General features: G+C 38.0%; 1 pseudogene; it reads left to right on the top strand.

The window, feature by feature from the left end:
- The window catches only part of LOC136335446 (transcription elongation factor A protein-like 8), a 63,433-nt pseudogene extending 52,862 nt beyond the window's left edge, over nucleotides 1-10,571 (top strand).
- Nucleotides 10,572-25,684: the final 15,113 nt, after the last annotated feature.

Here is a 25,684-nt window from a genome sequence, read left to right on the forward strand (position 1 = left end):
TAATAGGCCTTCCGTTATATGTTGTACTCTTCTTTTCCCTGGCTGCCTTGAGAATTTTTTCTTTGTCATTGATTTGTGTCATCTTTATTATGATGTGCCTTGGAGTGGGTTTGTTGGGGTTAAGAAAACTTGGTGTTCTGTTTGCTTCTTGAATTTGAGGCTTTAGTTCCTTCCACAGGCTTGGGAAGTTCTCGTCTATTATTTGTTTGAGTATATTCTCCATTCCATTTTCTTTCTCTTCTCCCTCTGATATACCTATTATTCTTATGTTATTCTTTCTGATGGAGTCAGACAATTCCTGTAGGGCTTTCTCATTTTTTATTATTTTTTAGTCTTTTTCTTCTTCTCTCTGTTGTGCCTCAAGTTGTTTGTCTTCTATTTCACTAATCCTGTCTTCAATCTGGGCTGTTCTGTTAGCTAAGCTTGTTACCTCGTTTTTCAGCTCGTGAATTGAGTTTTTCATTTCTGTTTGATTTGTTTTTATAGTTTCAATTTCTTTGGTAATATATTCTTTGTGTTCATTGAGTTGTTTTCTGATCTCCCTATATTGCCTTTCTGTGTTTTCTTGTATATCTCTGAGTATTTTTAAGATTTCTATTTTAAATTCTCTGTCATTTAGCTCCAAGGCTTCCAATATGTTAAGTCTTTTCTCCATAGATTTTTCCACATCTATTTGTGTTACCTCTCTTTCTTTTGTATCCATAATATTCGATTTCCTCTTTCTTATCGGCATCTGAGGGTGGTCTTATTGATAGCACTAATTAGAATTAATAAAGAGTAAAAAGTAAAAAAAAAAAAAAAAGAGGAGAGAGTGAGAGTTAAGTGTTTTGGAGTATAACCTTAAAGGAGGGTGAGGATGAAGAAGAAAAATAAAATGCAACACTCATGGGTAGTGTAGTTCAAGAAAGGGGAAGCATAAGATGGGCAGAGAATAGAAGGACCAAGGTGGAGGAAATAAAGGCAAAAAGATAGAAGAAACAAACAACAACAACAACAACAAACAAAAAAAAAATTAGTGGATCAAGTTGTAAAGTCTGTGGGTTTTTCTTGATTTTGAGAGGTTAACTTCTTCCTTTTTCTTTTCTCTCCCTCTTCCTGGTCGGTGACTCTGTACCCCAGGCTCTGCCCCTGTGTCACTCTTAGGTAGGGATTTGCAGTTGATGGGATTCTATGGCAATGTCATATAATTGGCTTTAGTCTTGCTGGAAGTAAAGGCTTGTTGGCGTTTGCAGGGTCCAACGATGAGAGAGTTTGCTTTCCTGGATTCTCTCTCCTAGTCCCCCCTTTCTGAATTAGCAGCCTGGTGATCCAGCTATAAGGCTGCAACTGCTTCTGCCTGGGGAGTAAGAGGCTCAAAGAGCTGGGAAATCCCCACTCTATCCCCACTCAGTGCAAGGCTTTGGGAAAGGCTCTGAGAGTCAGGGCCTCCAGTGTAATCAGGCGGGGGTGGGAGTCAATTGTTGTCAAGGTGACTGTTCAGCGCCTATCATTTAGTTGGACCTCTCAACCCAGGCTTTCCACACTTTGTAGCCTGTTTTTGCAGGGAAGAAGAGGCACTAGTCTCTGCTTACGACTAGTGTAGTATAGACCTTATTATCTGCCAAGTCCTTCTTGTTAGCGTTTATTCCTGAATATGGAGGCTCTATCAATCAGAAGTTGCCCCCGCCCCTTTAGCGAGAGGCACTAAAAAATATCACGCCTCTTGTCTTGGAACGCTGAATTGAGAGAGATCTTATCAATTAGAACCGAGGGTGCGCAGATTTCATGGGTTAAGCTAATTTCAGTGATTGGGTCGCAGCTGTGCTTCCGAAGGTATTTTAGGCTGCCTGCTCGCGCCCCTCCCCCAACGCTTGATTGTTAGCTTGAATGGCTGGGTGAGGTGCCCCGCCCATGGAGAGAATCTCCCAAGCCTCTCCCGCTCGCCCTGCCGCTGGCGGCTGGACCGCACCAGGCGCAGGATAATGGAGCCCCCTGGGTGTGCGGGCCAGTAGGGCGCCCTGTGTGCGTGGAATGCCCAAGGCACGCGTGCGAATGGGGCGCTCCGGGCACCGGTGGCCGGCGACCCCCACTCGCAGTGTGCAGGCCGCTGGGAACGTCAGCGGTGCTCAACCGGACCGGGCGCGTGCATGGCTGCTCGCGGTGGCTCGCGGCGGCGGCTCGTGGCGGCCGCTCGCGGCGGCGGCTCACGGGGGCTCGCGGCGGCTCGCGGTGGCGGCTCACGTCGGCCGCTCGCGGCTGCTCGCGGTTCCCAAGTATATGGGCTGACTCACCACAAGTCTTTGCCCATTTTTCAATTGCAAAACTAATATGTGTTCAGTATAAAGAATGTGGTTGGGATCCTGGCCGGTTGGCTCAGTGGTAGAGCATCAGCCTGGTATGCAGGAGTCCCGGGTTCAATTCCTGGCCAAGGCACACAGGAGAAGCGCCCATCTGCTTCTCCACCCCTCCCCCTCTCCTTCCTCTCTTCCCCTCCAGCAGCCAAGGCTCCATCAGAGCAAAGTTGGCCCGGGCGCTGAGGATGGCTCCATGGCCTCTGCCGCAGGTGCTAGAATGGCTCTGGTTGCAACAGAGCAATGCACCAGATGGGCAGAGCATCGCCCCCTGGTGGGCATGCCGGGTGGATCCCAGTCAGGTGCATGCAGGAGTCTGTCTGACTGCCTCCCCATTTCCAACTTCAGAAAAATACAAAAAAAATGCGTTTGGGAACTTAATTTTGTATCATGTCAGGTAAGTATCATTTGAATTAATGCTGAAAACACAAAAAAATGCTGAATAAAAAATGTGTTTTGGTTAAAAGCAATGAAGAACTGACAAGATCACAAAAAACTACCAAGCCAAATCCAAGGAAAGCTGAAATCGAGAAAGAAAAGTCACAACACCAAAGCCACTTTTTGGCCTGAGGGTTTTTAACATTCCTGGAAAACTTGAATTTGGTTTTGGCAAGCTTGCAGGTTACTGGGGACAGATGTCAAATCCCAAGTGAGACATAGAAAATCTAGAAGATTTACCCAAATTAAATTGAGGCCGCAAAAGGCTATAGTCTCAGGGTACAGATAAACAAGTAAATCTGCTCTCTCACTTCCAGGAATCTGCAAAACAATCCCAAAACTTCACTTTGCTTTGCTGTTGAGGAGGAGCAGAAAGAGAAGAAGAAACTAAAACCTTCTCTGAGAATTTGGCTATACAGCATATCATCTCATGAATGTCTGGATTTATATCACCTGGTTATAAGCCATGAACTTGTTTTGAGACAGTCATGGACTGGAGCCTGGCAGAAGTTTCCGTGGTTGGCTGAATAATGCCTCGTTCCCCCAAAACAGAAGGTGTCCATATTCAAATTCCTGTCATCTGTGAATATATTACCTTACTTGGCAAGAGACATTGCAGATGCTGTTAAGAATCTTGAGAGATGACGTCAGAGTAATGGCGGGAGATGACGTCAGAGTAATGGTGGAGTAGGAAGCGATACCGATAAATCTCCCCCAAAACTCAACAAGATCTTCAACCAGAAACAGAAAAACCTATACTTGGAGCCTCCAGATGCTTCGCAATACACCCAAAGATGCCATTAAGGAAGAGAAAATCGAATATCATGGATACAAAAGAAAGAGAGGTAACACAGCTAGATGAGGAAAAATCTATGGAGAAAAAATTTAATATATTGGAAACCTTGGAGCTAAATGACAGAGAATTCAAGATAGAAATCCTAAAAATCCTCCGAGATATACAAGAAAACACAGAAAGGCAATTTAGGGAGCTCAGAAAACAACTCAAAGAACACAAAGAATATATGTCCAAAGAAATTGAAACTATAAAAACAAATCAAACAGAGATGAAAAACTCAATTTACGAGCTGAAAAACGAAGTAACAAGCTTAGTTGATAGAACAGGTCAGATAGAAGAGAGGATTAGTGAAATAGAAGACAAGCAACTTGAGGCACAACAGAGAGAAGAAGAAAGAGACTCAAAAATAAAAAAAAAATGAGATAGCCCTACAAGAATTATCTGACTCCATCAAAAAGAATAACATAAGAATAATAGGTATATCAGAGGGAGAAGAGAGAGAAAATGGAATGGAGAACATACTCAAACAAATAATAGATGAGAACTTCCCAAGCCTGTGGAAAGAACTAAAGCCCCAAATTCAAGAAGCAAACAGAACACCAAGTTTTCTTAACCCCAACAAACCTACTCCAAGGCATATCATAATGAAATTGACACAAACCAACAGCAAAGAAAAAATTCTCAAGGCAGCCAGGGAAAAGAAGAATACAACATATAAAGGAAGGCCCATTAGATTATCATCAGATTTCTCAGCAGAAACTCTACAAGCTAGAAGAGAGTGGACCCCAATATTTAAAGTCCTGAAAGAGAGGAACTTTCAGCCATGAATACTATACCCATCAAAGCTATCCTTCAAATATGAAGGAGAAATAAAAACATTCACAGATACAGAAAAGATGAGGGAATTTATCATCAGAAAACCCCCACTCCAGGAATTACTAAAGGGGGTTCTCCAATCAGATACAAAGAACAAAAAAAAACAGAGCCACAAGTAAAAGCTCCAAGAAGAACACAATAAAACCAAATTTAAACTGTGATAACAACAAAAAGAAAGAGGGGGAGAAGATGGAGATTAACAGTAGCAAAGGACGATGGAGTGCAAAAGTACTCACAAAATAGTTCACTACAATGAACAGGGTAGGGACCCTTTTCATTACTCAAAGGTAACCACCATTGAAAAAACCACCACAGAAGCACATGAGATAAAAAAGATAGCAACAGAGGAAAGATGTATGGAATACAACCAAATAAAAACAAAAGATAGAAAAACGAAAGAGAAGGATCTAACAAGACACAAAACTAACAGAAAGCAAGATATAAAATGGCAATAGGGAACTCACAAGTATCAATAATTACACTAAATGTAAACGGATTAAACTCACCAATAAAAAGGCACAGAGTAGCGGAATGGATTAAAAAAGAAAATCCAACTGTATGCTGCCTACAGGAAACGCATCTAAGTAACAAGGATAAAAACAAATTCAAAGTGAAAGGCTGGAAAACAATACTCCAAGCAAATAACATCCAAAAAAAAGCAGGTGTAGCAATACTCATATCAGATAATGCTGACTACAAGACAGGAAAAGTACTCAGAGATAAAAATGGCCATTTCATAATGGCTAAGAGGACACTGAATCAAGAAGACATAACAATTCTTAATATATATGCACCAAACCAAGGAGCGCCAAAATATATAAGACAGCTACTTATTGATCTTAAAACAAAAACTGACAAAAATACAATCATACTTGGAGACCTCAATACACCGCTGACGGCTCTAGATCGGTCATCCAAACAGAGAATCAACAAAGACATAGTGGCCTTAAACAAAACACTAGAGCACCTGGATATGATAGACATCTACAGGACATTTCATCCCAAAGTGACTGAGTATACATTTTTCTCCAGTGTACATGGATCATTCTCAAGAATTGACCATATGTTGGGCCACAAAAACAACATCAGCAAATTCAGAAAAATTGATGTTGTACCAAGCATATTTTCTGATCACAAAGCCTTGAAACTAGAATTCAACTGCAAAAAAGAGGAAAAAAATCCCACAAAAATGTGGAAACTAAACAACATACTTTTAAAAAATGAATGGGTCAAAGAAGAAATAAGTGCAGAGATCAAAAGATATATACAGACTAATGAAAATGACAATACGACATATCAGAATCTATGGGATGCAGCAAAAGCAGTGATAAGAGGGAAGTTCATATCACTTCAGGCATATATGAACAAACAAGAGAGAGCCCAAGTGAACCACTTAACTTCCCACCTTAAGGAACTAGAAAAAGAAGAACAAAGACAACCCAAAACTAGCCGAAGAAAGGAGATAATAAAAATCAGAGCAGAAATAAATGAATTAGAGAACAGAAAAACTATAGAAAAAATTAATAGAACAAGGAGCTGGTTCTTTGAAAAGATCAACAAAATTGACAAACCCTTGGCAAGACTTACCAAGGAAAAAAGAGAAAGAACTCATATAAACAAAATCCAAAATGAAAGAGGGGAAATCACCACGGACACCGTAGGTATACAAAGAATTATTGTAGAATACTATGAAAAACTTTATGCCACTAAATTCAACAACCTAGAAGAAATGGATAAATTCCTAGAACAATACAACCCTCCTAGACTGAGTCAAGAAGAAGCAGAAAGCCTAAACAGACCTATCAGTAGAGAAGAAATAGAAAAAAACATTAAAAACCTCCCCAAAAATAAAAGTCCAGGCCCTGACGGCTATACCAGCGAATTTTATCAGAAGACTTGGTTCCTATTCTACTCAAAGTCTTCCAAAAAATTGAAGAAGAAGCAATACTTCCAAACACATTTTATGAGGCCAACATAACCCTCATACCAAAACCAGGCAAGGATGGCACAAAAAAAGAAAACTACAGACCAATATCTCTAATGAATACAGATGCTAAAATACTAAACAAAATACTAGCAAATCGAATACAACAACATATTTAAAAAATAATACATCATGATCAAGTGGGATTCATCCCAGAATCTCAAGGATGGTTCAACATACGTAAAACGGTTAACGTAATACACCATATCAACAAAACAAAGAACAAAAACCACATGATCTTATCAATAGACGCAGAAAAGGCATTCGATAAAATACAACACAATTTTATGTTTAAGACTCTCAACAAAATGGGTATAGAAGGAAAATATCTCAACATGATAAAAGCCATATATGATAAACCATCAGCTAACATCATATTAAATGGCACAAAACTGAAGGCTTTCCCCCTTAAATTAGGAACAAGACAGGGTTGTCCACTCTCTCCACTCTTATTTAATGTGGTACTAGAGGTTCTCGCCACAGCAATCAGACAAGACAAAGAAATAAAAGGCATCCATATCGGAAAAGAAGAAGTAAAGGTATCACTTTTTGCAGATGATATGATCCTATACATCGAAAACCCCAAAGAATCCACAAAAAGACTACTAGAAACAATAAGCCAATACAGTAAGGTCGCAGGATACAAAATTAACATATAGAAGTCAATAGCCTTTCTATATGCCAACAATGAAACAATTCAGAACGAACTCAAAAGAATAATCCCCTTCACGATTGCAACCAAAAAAATAAAATACTTAGGAATAAGCATAACAAAGAATGTAAAGGACCTATATAATGAAAACTATAAACCATTTTTAAGGGAAATTGAAAAAGATATAATGAGATGGAAGAATATACCTTGTTCTTGGCTAGGAAGAATAAATATAATCAAGATGGCTATATTACCCAAAGCAATATACAAATTTAATGCAATTCCCATCAAACTTCCAATGACGTTTTTTAAAGAAATAGAGCAAAAAATCATCAGATTTATATGGAACTATAAAAAACCCCGAATAGCCAAAGCAATCCTAAAGAAAAAGAATGAAGCTGGGGGCATTACAATACCTGACTTCAAACTATATTATAGGGCCACGATAATCAAAACAGCATGGTATTGGCAGAAAAATAGACACTCAGACCAATGGAACAGAATAGAAAGTCCAGAAATAAAACCACATATATATAGTCAAATAATTTTTGATAAAGGGGCCAAGAACACACAATGGAGAAAAGAAAGCCTCTTCAATAAATGATGCTGGGAAAACTGGAAAGCCACATGCAAAAGAATGAACCTGGACTACAGTCTCTCCCCCTGTACAAAAATTAACTCAAAATGGATCAAAGATCTAAACATAAGACCTGAAACAATTAAGTACATAGAAGAAGACATAGGTACTCAACTCATGGACCTGGGTTTTAAAGAGCATTTTATGAATTTGACTCCAATGGCAAGAGAAGTGAAGGCAAAAATTAATGAATGGGACTACATCAGACTAAGAAGTTTTTGCTCAGCAAGAGAAACTGATAACAAAATAAACAGACAGCCAACTAAATGGGAAATGGTATTTTCAAACAACAGCTCAGATAAGGGCCTAATATCCAAAATATACAAAGAACTCATAAAACTCAACAACAAACAAACAAACAATCCCATAAAAAATGGGAAGAGGATATGAACAGACACTTCTCCCAGGAAGAAATACAAATGGCCAACAGATATATGAAAAGATGCTCATCTTCTTTAGCTATTAGAGAAATGCAAATCAAAACGGCAATGAGATACCACCTCACACCTGTTCGATTAGCTATTATTAGCAAGACAGGTAATAGCAAATGTTGGAGAGGCTGTGGAGAAAAAAGAACCCTCATCCACTGTTGGTGGGAATGTAAAGTAGTACAACCATTATGGAAGAAAGTATGGTGGTTCCTCAAAAAACTGAAAATAGAACTACCTTATGACCCAGCAATCCCTCTACTGGGTATATACCCCAAAAACTCAGAAACATTGATACGTAAAGACACATGCAGCCCCATGTTCATTGCAGCATTGTTCACAGTGGCCAGGACATGGAAACAACCAAAAAGCCCGTCAATAGATGACTGGATAAAGAAGATGTGGCACATATACACTATGGAATACTACTCAGCCATAAGAAATGATGACATCGGAACATTTACAGCAAAATGGTGGGATCTTGATAACATGATACGAAGCGAAATAAGTAAATCAGAAAAAACCAGGAACTGCATTATTCCATACGTAGGTGGGACATAAAAGTGAAACTGAGAGACATTGATAAGGGTGTGGTGGTTACGGGGGGGAGGGGGGAATGGGAGGGGGAGAGGGGGAGAGGGGGAGGGGGAGGGGCACAGAGAGAACAAGATGGAGGGTGACGGAGGACAATCTGACTTTGGGTGATGGGTATGCAACATGATTGAACGACAAGATAACCTGGACTTGTTATCTTTGAATATATGTATCCTGATTTATTGATGTCACCCCATTAAAAAAATAAAATTATTAAAAAAAAAAAAAAAAAAGAATCTTGAGATGGGGAGATTATCCCAGATTGTCTGGGGGTGGTGTGGGGAGCGCAATGTAACCACAGGTTCTTAATACAAGGGAGGCAAGAGGATCAACGGCAGAAGTCAAAGTCATGGTAACTGAAGCAAAGGTTGAAGTGAGGCAAAGAAAGGGCCGTGAGCAAAAGAATGCAGGCAGCCTCTAGAAACTGAAAAAAAAAAGGAGATAGATTCTTTTCTAGAGTCTCCAGAATGAACACAGCCCTACTGACTTGGTGTTAGAGTTCAGAATTACAAGAGGATCAAATGTGTCGTAAAGTTCACGGTTATTTTTTATAGCAGCAATTGGAAATTTATACAGGTACCTTCATCATAGGCCTCAAAGACTCCCCACTAATAATTTTTAAAAACAATGAGCCATACACAGTCAAAATACCAAGCATAGAAAAATACAAAGTGCCATAAATGAAATAACAGAATAAATAAATGCACCAAGTATTTGGACATAAGAACTATTAAACATGAGTTTTAAAACCCTCTATGCCTACTATATTTCTTTTTCTTTTCTTTTCTTTTTTTTTTTTTTGTATTTTTCTGAAGCTGGAAACAGGGAGAGACAGTCAGACAGACTCCCGCATGCCCCCGACCGGGATCCACCTGGCACGCCTGCCAGGGGGAGATGCTCTGCCCACCAGGGGGCGATGCTCTGCCCCTCCGGGGCATCGCTCTGCTGCGACCAGAGCCACTCTAGCGCCTGGGGCAGAGGCCAAGGAGCCATCCCCAGTGCCCGGGCCATCTTTGCTCCAATGGAGCCTTGGCTGTGGGAGGGGAAGAGAGAGACAGAGAGGAAGGAGGGGGCGGGGGTGGAGAAGCAAATGGGCGCTTCTCCTGTGTACCCTGGCCGGGAATCAAACCCGGGTCCCCCGCACGCCAGGCCGACGCTCTACTGCTGAGCCAACCGGCCAGGGCCTATGCCTACTATATTTAAAGAAACGAGAGCTATTTTGCAATTTTCTGTAGAGAACATGTATAAAATAGATGGAAAATGACCAGTTAGAAACTTCTAGAAAGAAAAAATAAAATACACAGACATAGTTTAAAATGCAATGGCTGTGGTGTTGCTGGAGGATGAAAGTGCCCTGGATCCTTTCAGGACTCTGGGTCTTTCGGGCACAACACAAATCAAGTGGGGTAAAGAGGAAAATCTCCTAGATTCCTGCAGGTCAGTGATTAATTTAATCAAAGAGAAAATAACAGAAAAATAAACATACAAAAGTCTTCCGAAGAAAATGAAGGAAAACCACAGAACATGCCAAAGGTCAACGAAGACCATGCTTCAGAAGATGTATGGCAGGAGGCAGAAGGAAATTCTCAACCCTCTGAAGAAGGTGTAAGCCAGGAAACAGAAGGAAACCATAGTCACTGGCTGGTTTAACTTGTTCAGGAATTTAAAGAGGACACTCCCGTTAGGCACTTGGTCCCTGAAGAAATGCTAAGAGGTGTAGATGAGTTGGAAAGGCTTATGAAAGAAATAAGAAGAATGGGAAACAAGTTTGTGATGATGTATTGGAAGCAAAGACATTCACACAGACATCCTCATCCTGTGTGCTTTAGGCCTTGAATTCTTTTTTTTTTCTTATCTGATAGTAAAATCTGGCCCCTGCTTTCTTCTTGTTAGCGTTTTCTGACATATTTTCTTTTCATTTTACTTTTAATCATCAGGGGGAATTTTGTTTTAGGTAGTTTTCTTGTTACCAATATCTTCCTGGATTTTGTATTTTGATCCATTCTTCAGATTAGTTGGGAAGTTTCACATAAATGCATGAAAATATGTTTATTTCATATTATAAAGTAAAACTAAGAAGTTACAAAGCAGTATATTTAGTACCAGCTCACAAATGTCAGATTAAAAACCCAAATAGTGTGTGTGTATGCATGTGTGCATATATACATACATGAAAAACTTAACTGTGTGTATTTCTGTGTGGTATGAGTTTTTCTTTTGCTTATATGTAATTTTTAATGAACATGTGTCACAGACAGAATTACTAATTTTTAATAAGAGAATCAAGTAATTTGCAATCAGCTTATAAGGGCAATGAAGGCACCTAGATTCTTGAAATAACTATTAAAATGTAAACTTTGAGTCATCTCTGGATCTCTTAGCCAGAGGAATAAAACTGGCAATTATTATAGAAGAAAAAAAAATTGTAATGAATGTGTATATCAGCATATTATAGCCAGCTAAAAAATAAATAAATGAAAAATGAGTTAAAAGAAATTATCCAGAATGTGACATATAAGACAAAAAGACACAAAATATGGGAAAAAATAGGGATAGAGTGACAAGGTAATATATATATATTACCAGAATTCAAGGAGAAAGGGAAAGAAAGAATGGACAGAGGCAATATTTTAAAAGGTCATGACTAAGAATTTTCCACAACTGATGAGAAACAATCCACGGATTCAAGTAAAATAAGATAAATAAAAAGAAATCACAATCTAGATACATCATACTGAAAATACAGAACACCAAAATTAGAATTTTAAAAGAAGCCAGAAGTACTTGACCTGTGTTGGCACAGTGAATAAAGCATCGACCTGGAACGCTGAGGTCGCCGCTTTGAAACCCTGGGCTTACCTGGTCAAGGCACATATGGGAGTTGATGCTTCCTGGTCCTTCTCCCCTCGTCTCTTTCTCTCCTCTCTCTCTAAGAATAAATAAATAAAATATAAAAATAAGTAAAAACAAAAATGGAGATTAAAAAAAGTAGCCAGATATAGGAGATCACCTTCAGAAAGTAACTGTTGTACTTATTGTTTAATATAACAATGGAAGCCAGAAGACAGTAGAATATCTCCAAATGTTCTTAAAGGAAATAATTGCCAACCTAGGATTCCACGTATCAAGAAAAAAACATTTTTGAGACTTAAGGCAAATTCTAAATGATACACTTCAGGCAAAAAAAAAGGCATCTCAAATGTGGGGTCTGAGATACAAGAAGGAATAAAGAACAAAGCAGGTGTACATATATGGTTAAATCTAAATGAACAAGGACTTAATAAAGAGAAACAATCCTGTCTTGTGAAATAATAAGAAATTATAACAGGATTTTAAAAGCCAACAACATGTAAGTGAAGGGGGAAATGAAGTTAATGTGTTCTAAGAAATGTGTATTGTGCTGGAGAAGAGTAAAAGTATTGATTACACTTTGATAAATTTTTAGATTTCTAGTTTCACCATTAAGAAAAGATAAACCTAATCTATAAATTCCAAACTAGAAAAGACATAATATTTAAATATCATTTTTAAAATCAGTAAAAAAGAAGGAGAGAAAAAGAAACAGGAAAGGTGGGACAAGGAAAAAATCAAAGATTGAGATGAGAGATTTCAACCCAAATAGGTTGAAAATTGCCTGATTGGGAACTGAAGAAAAAGACATAGATTCAAGCTGGGTAAATACACAATATAACTATCTGATGTTTATAGGAAACACATCTGAAACAATAAGATTCAAGTAAAGGAGTGAAAAATCATGCAAATACTAAAAAGTTGGTGTAGCTGTTGCTATCTTAAATCTACAAACAAATAATACAAACATGGAAAGAATTACTAGAGATAAAAAAAGATCATTCTGCCTGACCAGGTGGTGGCGCAGTGGATAGAGCGTCGGACTGGGATGCGGAGGACCCAGGTTCAAGACCCCAAGGTAGCCAGCTTGAGCGCGGGCTCATCTGGTTTGAGCAAAAGCTCACCAGCTTCAACCCAAGGTTGCTGGCTGAGCAAGGGGTTACTCAGTCTGCTGAAGACCGCGGTCAAGGCACATATGAGAAAGCAATCAATGAACAACTAAGGTGTTGCAACAAGCAACGAAAAACTAATGATTGATGCTTCTCATCTCTCTGTTCCTGTCTGTCTATCCCTCTCTCTGTCTGTCTCTGTTAAAAAAAAAAAAAAAAGATCATTTCATAATCTAAAAAGTATAGTTGACCAGGAAGATATAAGCATTTCAAATTTTTATTGTCCTAACGATATGTTCTAAAAATATTTAAAGCAAATTTTTGCCAAATAATAGGCAGCAAAAAATAAGTACGTAAAATAAGTGAATACAATTAAGATAGTGAGCATCTTTGTCTTCTTCTGGATCTTAAAGAAAAAAACTCTCAAATTTTCACAATAAGTATGATGTTTAATATGAAAAAAATATACTACAAAAAAATTTTAATTATTTTATTTTCAACTAAATTATTTTAAATTAAAAGAAAATTCAGGGAAAGGAGAAGTAGAACTATACTGGTAATATGAATATTTAAAATGTTGATTTTGTCATATTTTGCCATTTTAGAAAAAAACACTTAATTTAGAGAAATTAGAAAAAAAAATCCAAAATCTCAGTTTCCTAATTCAATCACAGTCATCACTATATTCCATTATGTTTCCTTCCCATCTTTTAAAAATATATTTTATATTTAACCCTATAATAATTATTCATTAAATATAATTTTATATTGCTTCTTTCTACTTAGTATAGTATAACATAGGCATTTTTACATTCTAATCACGTATACGTGGTACAACGAAAGTTCAGTATTCTATCTAGATCAGTGGTCCCCAACCTTTTTTGGGCCACGGACTGGTTTAATGTCAGAAAATATTTTCACGGACTGGCCTTTAGGGTGGGACGGATAAATGCACAAAATAAAATTATGCGACCAGCGTAAAAACTGGTATTTTTAAATATAGTTGTCGAACTTACGAGACAAGCATCAAGAATGAGTCTTAGACGAATGTAACAGAGGGAATCTGGTCATTTTTTAAAAATAAAACATCGTTCAGACTTAAATATAAATAAAACAGAAATAATGTAAGTTATTTATTCTTTCTCTGTGAACCGGTACCAAATGGCCCACGGACCGGTACCAGTCCGTGGCCTGCGGATTGGGGACCACTGATTTAGATGATGACATACTTTAGTCATTCTTTTATTACTGGACACCATTTTAAATAATATTTATACAAAATTTTACTTATAAAGTTTTTTTAATATTTAGGATTATTTTCTTAGGGTAAATTCAAGTATAATTACTAGGACCAAAAAATTAGCACTTTTAGTGTGTTGTTTTATAATGCTAAAATATATACTTCCTAAAATATTTATACCATACATTGATATAAATGTAAATTATTTTCATCAGCAATTAATGCAGGCCTCTTACTAACATTAGAAATTGCATTACCAATATTTAAAAATCTGTTACATTTATAGTGAAAAATAGAAAGTCATTTTAATTTGCATTTTTCTGATTACTAGTAAGATTGGACATTCCTCATGTTTATTGAAGACATATTGTAACTGGGAATAAATATGCTATTGATTTACTGATCTTAGCCTAACTACCCATAAGATAGAGCTAAACAAGCATGTACCAACAATCCAGTTGGTTATTCTTTTTTTTTATAAATGAATTTTTATTAATTTTTATGGCCCTGGCCGGTTGGCTCGGTGGTAGAGCGTTGGCCTGGCATTGCGCAAGTCCCAGGTTCAATTCCCGGCCAGGGCACACAGGAGAGGTGCCCATCTGCTTCTCCACCCCTCCCCCTCTCCTTCTTCTCTGTCTCTCTCTTCCCCTCCCGCAGCCGAGGCTCCATTGGAGCAAAAGATGGCCCGGGCACTGGGGATGGCTCCTTGGCCTCTGCCCCAGGCGCTAGAGTGGCTCTGGTCGCGACTGAGCGTCGCCCTGGATGGGCAGAGCATCGCCCCCTGGTGGGTGTGCCAGGTGGATCCCGGGTTGGGCACATGCAGGAGTCTGTCTGACTGCCTCCTCGTTTCCAGCTTCAGAAAAAAAAAAATTTTTTTTAATGGGGTGACATCAGTAAATCAGGGTACATATATTCAAAGAAAACATGTCCAGGTTATCTTGTCATTCAATTATGTTGCATACCATCACCCAAAGTCAGATTGTCCTCCATCACCTTCTATCTAGTTTTCTTTGTGCCCCTCCCCCTCCCCCTCCCCCTCCCCCTCTCCCTCTTTCTTCTCTCCGCCCCCCCCCCCTACCACCACATTCTTGTCCATGTCTCTTGGTCTTGTTTTTATGTCCCACCAATGCATGGAATCATTCAGTTCTTGATTTTTTCTGATTTACTTATTTCACTCCATATAATGTTATCAAGATCCCACCATAAATGATCCGATGTCATCATTTCTTTTTTTATATATATATTTTTTTTATTTATTGATTTTCAGAAAGAAAGAGGAGAGAGAGAGAGAGAGAGAGAGAGAGAGAGAGAGAGAGAAGGGGGAGGAGCAGGAAGCATTAACTCCCATATGTGCCTTGACCAGGCAAGTCCAGATGTCATCATTTCTTATGGCTGAGTAGTATACCATAGTGTATATGTGCCACATCTTCTTTATCCAGTCTTCTATTTTTTTTACAGTGATTAAGGCCTTTAAGCAAACTCTTGGCCAATACAGCAAGAATCCATAAAGAGTAGTATCCTTAACATGTTCACCAAGTCCAAGTTGGCACCAACACCATTCCAAATCCCTGCAAATGCAATCCAACCCCAGTTCAGTCCGTTAGGAGCTGTCACAAGGAGCAGGAGTCCAGGAAAAGTCCACATCCAGGAAAAGTCCACATGGTACTGGAATTGTTCTCACAATTCTATACTTTGCAGCTCATGTCCAAGTCCCAATGACCGCTGATTCTAGCTGGTAATGATTCAGGTAGACTGGAAAAGCCATCTGCAGCATGTGTGGAGATGAAGCTTCTGTTCTCCTCTGCCTGGAGAAATGAGACCAGGTTGCTTTTCCTTGGAGCTCTGCAACTGTGGCTTGGTAAAGAGAACCTTGGGATACACTAAGCTGGGTGGCAAAAGTAAATTCACAATAGAAGCTGGCAAAAAAGGGAGAGAGAGCTCTAAATTAGGAGTAGGTCCCAGCCTGAAATATGAGTGGGGCATTGAAGTAGGAGGAATAAAGGAAACACTATATATTAAACAAAGCAGCAGAAAATAGGACTATCAACACCCACAACAGAGATCTTCGAGGGAAGAATAAAAAACCTGACTATTCAGGCAAGGCATAGTTAAGTGGCCCTTGTGCAAGTGAGATCAGTTTGCCTGCTTCTTGGAAGAAATACCCTAGGCTCGTCCACAGTGTCATAGATGGGGCTGACGGCCCTGGGCACCTTCAGCTTTCAGTGGCAAACCCCAGCATTCTGGGAAAGGTTAGGTCATAGATGGCTGGAGCAGGGCTGGAAGAGACTGAACCCTCCCTTAGAGGAGCAAGGGGGAAGCCTACCTTCCAGTGTCCCTGTTTCCTCACAGCAGAGGCATGTAAGTCTGGCAGGCTTTAGCTCAATGACCTTCCTATTCACTATTGTAGCAGGACCCAGATGGAATCCTATGAGACACCTTTGGGTTGTTGGAGCCTTTAAAGGTGTATCCTAAAAGCTGGTAATTCACCTGATCTCTATTGGGCTTTTTCTGCCTCTTGGTACCTTAAAAGCCGTGCTCAGAAAATCTCGCTGAGGGGTTTGAGGATCCCCATCCGCCTATATAAACCTTTTCCATATATCTGGAGCTATTTGGAAAAAGACAAAACAGTGTTATTAGCTGGATCAAATAAAAGAAGGTAGAAGTTTGCAGGAGAAAAAGATTTGGCATCTCCTGTTCAACAGCATTCAAAAGAAATTTAAAAATTTTTAAGTAAAAAGCATGATATGGTAGACCCATAGGAGTTCCAGGATATGACTCCCCCCTTTTAAATTTTTTTAAATTGACCTTAAAATATTTGCTGGGTATGCTTTAATAATACCTTGACTTTAGCGATTGTAAGAAATACCCATAATTCGAAAGGTTTGACAAAATACAGTAAATGCTTTTGCTACATATGCAGGAGCATTGTCAGTTTAACCAGTTTACCAAATCCAATAATAGAAAAATGCATACAGACATGAGCTATAATATGCTTGCTTAGCAGCCTCTCCTGTTCCGACAGAGGTTACTGTAAATCTAGAATAGGTATCCACTGTAACGTGGACATAGGACTGTTTGCCAAATGAAGGTATATGAGTAACATCCATTTGCCAAAGTTGTCCTGGTAGAAGTCCTTGAGGATTAACTCCAAATGAAGGGACAGACTGTAGAATAGGACCCCTTGGACAGGATTTACCAATCTGCCCTGCTGCTTCCCGAGAAAGGTGAAACTGTTTACACAGGGCTGCAGCATTCTGGTGATGAATAGTATGAGACTGAATTGCTCAATCTGTCATGGTTGCTCCAAATAATTTTCTTTTGGGTAGCTTGATCAACAAGGGCATTCCCTTGTGCTAAAGCTCCAGGGAGCATGGAGTGAGCTCGAGTATGTCCTATAAAACATGGAGCTCTATGTTGACATACAAGTCTTCGAAGAAGGAGGAACTGCTGAACTAGTTCATCAGCATTTGTCCGTAAGACAGCAGTCTTTATAGTGGAAACACCATAAGTAAATATTTGCTGTCTGTATATAGATTAAAGGAGGAATATGGCAATTGCTGAAAAGCCAAGATAATGACATATAATTCTAGTCTTTGAACTGATTTTAAGTTGACTGTTTCAGTGTAAAGTTGTCCATTGATTTGCAAAAGCAATTTGCCATTTAGTGGAAGTTTCCCAGAGCCATTGTTGTTGATCCTTTGAAAAAAGGAACAACAATAATTTTGAGGCTCAGAACCTATAAGCTGTAAGGGTCACCTATGCCCCTTGATAATCCAGGAGGCAACAAGATTAAAATATGGAAGTGTATTCCATGGGCTATTAGATGGTTCAATGTGCCCAAGCTGTAGCTGCTCTTGTACCAATTGAGCAGCTGCCCTAAGTTTCTCCTGAGAAAGGGGCCATTGGTCTACCCACACAGGATTATCTGATTTCCAAGTAATTGGGTCTGCACAATGCATTATTGGGGTAGCAGAAGCTACCAAGGCCCCTATGCTAAATTTTGATATCCTAATCCACACCTTCTGGTATTGGGTGCCACTTCTATGGGGGTGAGAATTCCTCACTGTTCTTTCCCTAGTCCCTTAGTGGGCAAAAATCCCTGATCAAGCATCTGAGTACTGACTAGACCATTAGGACTGACAAGCAACACTCCCATATTTTTCAAAACATCTCTACCTCACAGATTTACTGGCCATCCAAGGAGCACGTAAGGCTTAAAAAATCCAATGTAAAAATCCAACATAAGGCTTAAAAAATCCAATTCTTAATCTTCCCAATGTAAAAAACTAGAACTTTGTTGAGGGGATTTACTCTGCCCTATACCTCGTAATTCTCTGGCTGCTGCATGAGTGGGCCAGGAAGGAGGCCAATGTAGCTTAGCAATAACAGATACATCAGCTCCAGTATCTAAAAGTCCTTTAAATTTATGCCCATGTATTGTTAGTTCCATTTCAGGGAGATCCTGACCTATTTTTTTTTAAATCCAATTGGCAAAATCAGAGGAGCCAATCACCAATTTTCTTGGGGCCCCCTTTGCAGGATGTGGCCTGAGAAGCAGAATTAACATCCTTATACTATTCTTCTAACTGCCTGAATTAGCCGTGAGACAAATTGTTTTTTTTTTTTTTTGATTAATTTTAATGGAGTGACATTGGTAAATCAGGGTACATATGTTCAGAGAAAACATCTCTAGGTTGTTTTGACATTTGATTATGCTGCATTCCCATTGCCCAAAGTCCAATTGTCTTCTGTCACCTTCTAACTGATTTTCTTTGTGCCCCTCCCCTCCTCCAACCCCCTCCCTCTCCTCCCCCCCACCCTGTAACCCCCATCCTCTTGTCCATGTCTCTGAGTCTCATTTTTACATCCCACCTATGGATGGAATTATAAAGCTCTTAGTTTTTTCTGATTTACATATTTCACTCAGTATAATGTTATCAAGGTCCATCAATGTTGTTGTAAAGGATCCGATGTCATCATTTCTTATGGCTAAGTAGTATTTCATAGTATATAGGTACCAAAGCTTTTTAATCCACTCATCCACTGACGGACACTTGGGCTGTTTCCAGATCTTCGCTATTGTGAAAAATGTGCCATAAACATGGGGGTGCATTTCTTCTTTTCAAACAGTGCTATGGTGCTCTTGGGCTATACTCCTAAAAGTGGTATAGCTGGGTCAAAAGGCAGTTCGATTTTTAATTTCTTGAGGAATCTCCATACTGTTTTCCACAGTGGCTGCACCAGTCTGCATTCCCACCAGCACTGCAGGAGGGATCCCTTTTCTCTACATCCTTGCCAGCACTTATTCTGTGTTGTTTTGTTGATGAGCACCATTCTGACTGGTGTAAGGTGAGATCGCATTGTGGTTTTAATTTGCACTTCTCTAATGATTAGTGATGTTGAGCATTTTTTCATATGCCTATTGGCCATCTGTATGTCCTCTTTGGAGAAGTGTCTATTTATTTATTTTGCCCATTTTTGGGTTGGATTGCTTGTCTTCCTGGTATTAAGTTTTACAAGTTCTTTATAAATTTTGGTTATTAACCCCTTATCAGACACATTGTCAAATATGTACTCCCATTGTGTAGTTTGTCTTTTTATTCTGTTCTTATTGTCTTTAGCTGTGCAGAAGCTTTTTAGTTTGATAAAGTCACATATGTTTATCCTGTCTTTTATTTCACTTGCCTGTGGAGACAAATCGGCAAATATATTGCTGTGAGAGATGTCAGAGAGCTTACTGCCTATGTTTTCTTCTAAGATGCTTATGGTTTTACAGCTTACATTTAAGTCTTTTATCCATTTTGAGTTTATTTTTGTGAATGGTGTAAGTTGGTGGTCTAGTTTCATTTTTTTGCAGGTAGCTGTCCAATTTTTTCAACATCATTTGTTGAAGAGGCTGTCTTTACTCTAATGTATGCTCTTACCTCCTTTGTCAAATATCAGTTGTCCATAAAAGTGTGGGCTTATTTCTGGGTTCTCAGTTCTGTTCCATTGATCTATATGCTTGTTCTTATGCCAGTACCAGGCTGTTTTGAGTACAATGGCTTTGTCGTATAACTTGATAACCAGAAGTGTGATACCTCCCACTTTATTCTTCCTTTTCAAGATTGCTGAGCTATTCGTGTTCTCTTTTGGTTGCATATAAATTTTTGGAATATGTGTTCTATATCTTTGAAGTAATCATTAGTATTTTAATCGGAATTGCATTGAATTTATAAATTGCTTTGGGTAATATAGACATTTTAATGATGTTTATTCTTCCTAACCATGAGCACAGTATATGTTTCCACTTGTTTGTATCTTCCCTGATTTCTTTTATCAATGTTTTATAATTTTTTGAGTACAAGTCTTTAATCTCACTGGTTAGATTTATTCCTAGGTACTTTATTTTTTTGGTTGCAATGGTAAAGGGGATTGATTCCTTAATTTCTCTTTCTGACAGTTCATTGTTAGTGTATAAAAATGCCTCTGATTTCTGAGTATTAATTTTATATCCTGCCACCTTGCTGTATTCATTTATCAGGTCTAGTAGTTTTTTGACTGCGACTTTAGGGTTTTCTATATACAATATCATATCATCTGCAAATAATGATAGTTTTACTTCTTCTTTTCCAATTTGTATACCTTTTATTTCTTTTTCTTGTCTGATTGCTGTGGCTAGGACTTCCAGAACTATGTTGAATAAGAGTGGTGAAAGGGGGCACACCTGCCTTGTTCCTGATCTTAAGGGGATTGCTTTTAATTTTTGCCCATTGAATATGATGTTGGCTGTGGGTTTGTCATAGATGGCCTTTATCCTGTTGGGGTATTTTCCCTGTATTCCCACTTTGCTGAGAGGTTTTTCTTTTTTAATAATTTTATTTTTTTAATGGGGCGACATCAATAAATCAGGATACATATATTCAAAGATAACATATCCAGGTTATCTTGTCGTTCAATTATGTTGCATACCCATCCCCCAAAGTCAGATTGTCCTCTGTCACCTTCTATCTAGTTTTCTTTGTGCCCCTCCCCCTCCCCCTTTCCCTCTCCCTCTCCTTCTCCCCCCTCCCCTCGTAACCACCACACTCTTATTAATGTCTCTTAGTCTCACTTTTATGTCCCACCTATGTATGGAATGATGCAGTTCCTGTTTTTTTTCTGATTTACTTATTTCACTTCATATAATGTTATCAAGATCCCACCATTTTGCTGTAAATGATCTGATGTCATCATTTCTTATGGCTGAGTAGTATTCCATAGTGTATATGTGCCACATCTTCTTTATCCAGTCATCTATTGACGGGCTTTTTGGTTGTTTCTATGTCCTGGCCACTGTGAACAATGCTGCAATAAACACGGGGCTGCATGTGTCTTTACGTATCAATGTTTCTGAGTTTTTGGGGTATATGCCCAGTAGAGGGATTGCTGGGTCATAAGGTAGTTCTATTTTCAGTTTTTTAAGGAACCACCATACTTTCTTCCATAATGGTTGTACTACTTTACATTCCCACCAACAGTGGATGAGGGTTTCTTTTTCTCCACAGCCTCTCCAATATTTGCTATTACCTGTCTTGTTAATAATAGCTACTCTAACAGGTGTGAGGTGGTATCTCATTGCAATTTTGATTTGCATTTCTCTAATAACTAATGAAGATGAGCATCTTTTCATATATCTGTTGGCCATTTGTATTTCTTCCTGGGAGAAGTGTCTGTTCATGTCCTCTTCCCATTTTTTTATTGGATTGTTTGTTTGTTTGTTGTTGAGTTTTATGAGTTCTTTGTATATTTTGGATATTAGGCCCTTATCTGAGCTGTTGTTTGAAAATATCATTTCCCATTTAGTTGGCTGTCTGTTTATTTTGTTATCAGTTTCTCTTGCTGAGCAAAACCTTCTTAGTCTGATGTAGTCCCATTCATTAATTTTTCCTTCACTTCTCTTGCCTTTGGAGTCAAATTCATAAAATGCTCTTTAAAGCCCAGGTCCATGAGTTTAGTACCTGTGTCTTCTTCTATGTACTTAATTGTTTCAGGTCTTATGTTTAGATCTTTGATCCATTTTGAGTTAATTTTAGTACAGGGGGACAAACTGTAGTCCAGTTTCATTCTTTTGCATGTGGCTTTCCAGTTTTCCCAGCACCATTTATTGAAGAGGCTTTTTTTCTCCATTGTGTGTTGTTGGCCCCTTTATCAAAAATTATTTGACTATATATATGTGGTTTTATTTCTGGACTTTCTATTCTGTTCCATTGGTCTGAGTGTCTATTTTTCTGCCAATACCATGCTGTTTTGATTATCGTGGCCCTATAATATAGTTTGAAGTCAGGTATTGTAATGCCCCCAGCTTCATTCTTTTTCTTTAGGATTGCTTTGGCTATTTGGGGTTTTTTATAGTTCCATATAAATCTGATGATTTTTTGCTCTATTTCTTTAAAAAATGTCATTGGAAGTTTGATGGGAATTGCATTAAATTTGTATATTGCTTTAATAATATGGTCATCTTGATTATATTTATTCTTCCTAACCAAGAACAAGGAATATTCTTCCATCTCATTATATCTTTTTCGATTTCCCTTAACAATGGTTTATAGTTTTCATTATATAAGTCCTTTACATTCTTTCTTATGTTTATTCCTAGGTATTTTTTTTTTTTTTGCTGCAATCGTGAAGGGGATTATTCTTTTGAGTTTGTTCTCAATTGTTTCATTGTTGGCATATAGAAAGGCTATTGACTTCTATATGTTAATTTTGTATCCTGCGACCTTACTGTATTGGCTTATTGTTTCTAGTAGTCTTTTTGTGGATTCTTTGGGGTTTTCGCTGTATAGAATCATACCATCTGCAAAAAGTGATACCTTTACTTCTTCTTTTCCGATATGGATGCCTTTTATTTTTTTGTCTTGTCTGATTGCTCTGGCTAGAACCTCTAGTACCACATTAAATAAGAGTGGAGAGAGGGGACAACCCTGTCTTGTTCCTGATTTAAGGGGGAAAGCCTTCAGTTTTGTGCCATTTAATATGATGTTAGCTGATGGTTTATCATATATGGCTTTTATCATGTTGAGATATTTTCCTTCTATACCCATTTTGTTGAGAGTCTTAAACATAAAATTGTGTTGTATTTTATCAAAAGCCTTTTCTTCGTCTATTAATAAGATTATGTGGTTTTTGTTCTTTGTTTTGTTGATATGGTGTATTACGTTAACTGTTTTGCGTATGTTGAACCATCCTTGAGATTCTGGGATGAATCCCACTTAATCATGATGTATTATTGTTTTAATATGTTGTGGAATTCAATTTGCTAGTATTTTGTTTAGTATTTTAGCATCTGTATTCATTAGAGATATTGGTCTGTAGTTTTCTTTTTTTGTGCCATCCTTGCCTGGTTTTTGTATGAGGGTTATGTTGGCTTCATAAAATGTGTTTGGAAGTATTGCTTCTTCTTCAATTTTTTGGAAGACTGAGTAAAATAGGAACCAAGTCTTCTTTGAATGTTTGATAAAATTTGCTGGTATAACCGTCTGGGCCTGGACTTTTATTTTTGGGGAGGTTTTTAATGTTTTTTTCTATTTCTTCTCTACTAATAGATCTGTTTAGGCTTTCTGCTTCTTCTTGACTCAGTCTAGGAGGGTTGTATTGTTCTAGGAATTTATCCATTTCTTCTAGGTTGTTGAATTTAGTGGCATAAAGTTTTTCATAGTATTCTACAATAATTCTTTGTATATCTACGATGTCTGTGGTGATATCTCCTCTTTCATTTTGGATTTTGTTTATATGAGTTCTTTCTCTTTTTTCCTTCGTATGTCTTGCCAAGGGTTTGTCAATTTTGTTGATCTTTTCAAAGAACCAGCTCCTTGTTCTATTAATTTTTTCTATAGTTTTTCTGTTCTCTAATTCATTTATTTCTGCTCTGATTTTTATTATCTCCTTTCTTCGGCTGGTTTTGGGTTGTCGTTGTTCTTCTTTTTCTAGTTCCTTAAGGTGTGAAGTTAAGTGGTTCACTTGGGTTCTCTCTTGTTTGTTCATATATGCCTGAAGTGATATGAACTTCCCTCTTATCACTGCTTTTGCTGAATCCCATAGATTCTGATATGTCATATTGTCATTTTCATTTGTCTGTATATATCTTTTGATCTCTGTACTGATTTCTTCTTTGACCCATTCATTTTTTAAAAGTATATTGTTTAGTTTCCACATTTTTGTGAGATTTTTTTCCTCTTTTTTGCAGTTAAATTCTAGTTTCAAGGCTTTATGATCAGAAAATATGCTTGGTACAACATCAATTTTTCTGAATTTGCTAATGTTGTTTTTGTGGCCAAACATATGGTCAATTTTTGAGAATGATCCATGTACACTGGAGAAAAATGTATACTCAGTCACTTTGGGATGAAATATCCTATAGATGTTTATCATATCCAGGTGCTCTAGTGTTTTGTTTAAGGCCACTATGTCTTTGTTGATTCTCTGTTTGGATGACCGATCTAGAGCCGTCAGCGGTGTATTGAGGTCTCCAAGTATGATTGTATTTTTGTCAGTTTTTGTTTTAAGATCAATAAGTAGCTGTCTTATATATTTTGGTGCTCCTTGGTTTGGTGCATATATATTAAGAATTGTTATGTCTTCTTGATTCAGTGTCCCCTTAGCCATTATGAAATGGCCATTTTTGTCTCTGAGTATTTTTGCTGTCTTGTAGCATTATCAGATATGAGTATTGCTACACCTGCTTTTTTTTGGATGTTATTTGCTTTGAGTATTGTTTTCCAGCCTTTCACTTTGAATTTGTTTTTATCCTTGTTACTTAGATGAGTTTCTTGTAGGCAGAATACAGTTAGATTTTCTTTTTTAATCCATTCTGCTACTCTGTGCCTTTTTATTGGTGAGTTTAATCCGTTTACATTTAGTGTAATTATTGACACTTGTGAGTTTCCTGTTGCCATTTTATAGATTGCTTTCTGTTAGTTTTGTGTCTTGTTTGATCCTTCTCTTTCATTTTTCTATCTTTTGTTTTTATTTGGTTGTATTCCATACATCTTTCCTCTGTTGCTATCTTTTTTAAATCATGTGCTTCTGTGGTGGTTTTTTTCAATGGTGGTTACGTTTAAGTAATGAAAAGCGTTCCTACCCTGTTCATTGTAGTGCACTGTTTTGTGAGTACTTTTGCACTCCATCGTTCTTTGCTACTGTTAATCTCCATCCTCTCCCCCCCCCTTTCTTTTTGTTGTTGTCACAGTTTAAATTTGGTTTTATTGTGTTCTTCTTGGAGCTTTTACTGTGGCTTTGTTTTTTTTTTTGTTCTTTGTATCTGATTGGAGAACCCCCTTTAGCAATTCCTGGAGTGGGGGTTTTCTGATGATAAATTCCCTCATCTTTTCTTTTTTTTTTTTTTTTTTTTTTTTAATAAATTTTTATTAATGGTAATAGGATGACATTAATAAATCAGGGTACATATATTCAAAGAAAACATGTCTAGGTTATTTTGTCATCAAATTATGTTGCAAACCCCTCGCCCAAAGTCAGATTGTCCTCCGTCACCCTCTATCTAGTTCTCTGTGCAGCTCCCCCTCCCTCTAACTCTCTCCCTCCCTCCCTCCCATGTCCTCCCTCCCCCCCCACCCTTGGTAACCACCACACTCTTGTCCATGTCTCTTAGTCTCATTTTTATGTTCCACCAATGTATGGAATCATGTAGTTCTTGTTTTTTTCTGATTTGCTTATTTCACTCCTTATAATGTTATCAAGATCCCACCATTTTGCTGTAAATGATCTGATGT

The sequence above is a fragment of the Saccopteryx bilineata genome, chromosome 4, assembly GCF_036850765.1.
Source record: "Saccopteryx bilineata isolate mSacBil1 chromosome 4, mSacBil1_pri_phased_curated, whole genome shotgun sequence".
NCBI classification, from domain to species: domain Eukaryota; kingdom Metazoa; phylum Chordata; class Mammalia; order Chiroptera; family Emballonuridae; genus Saccopteryx; species Saccopteryx bilineata.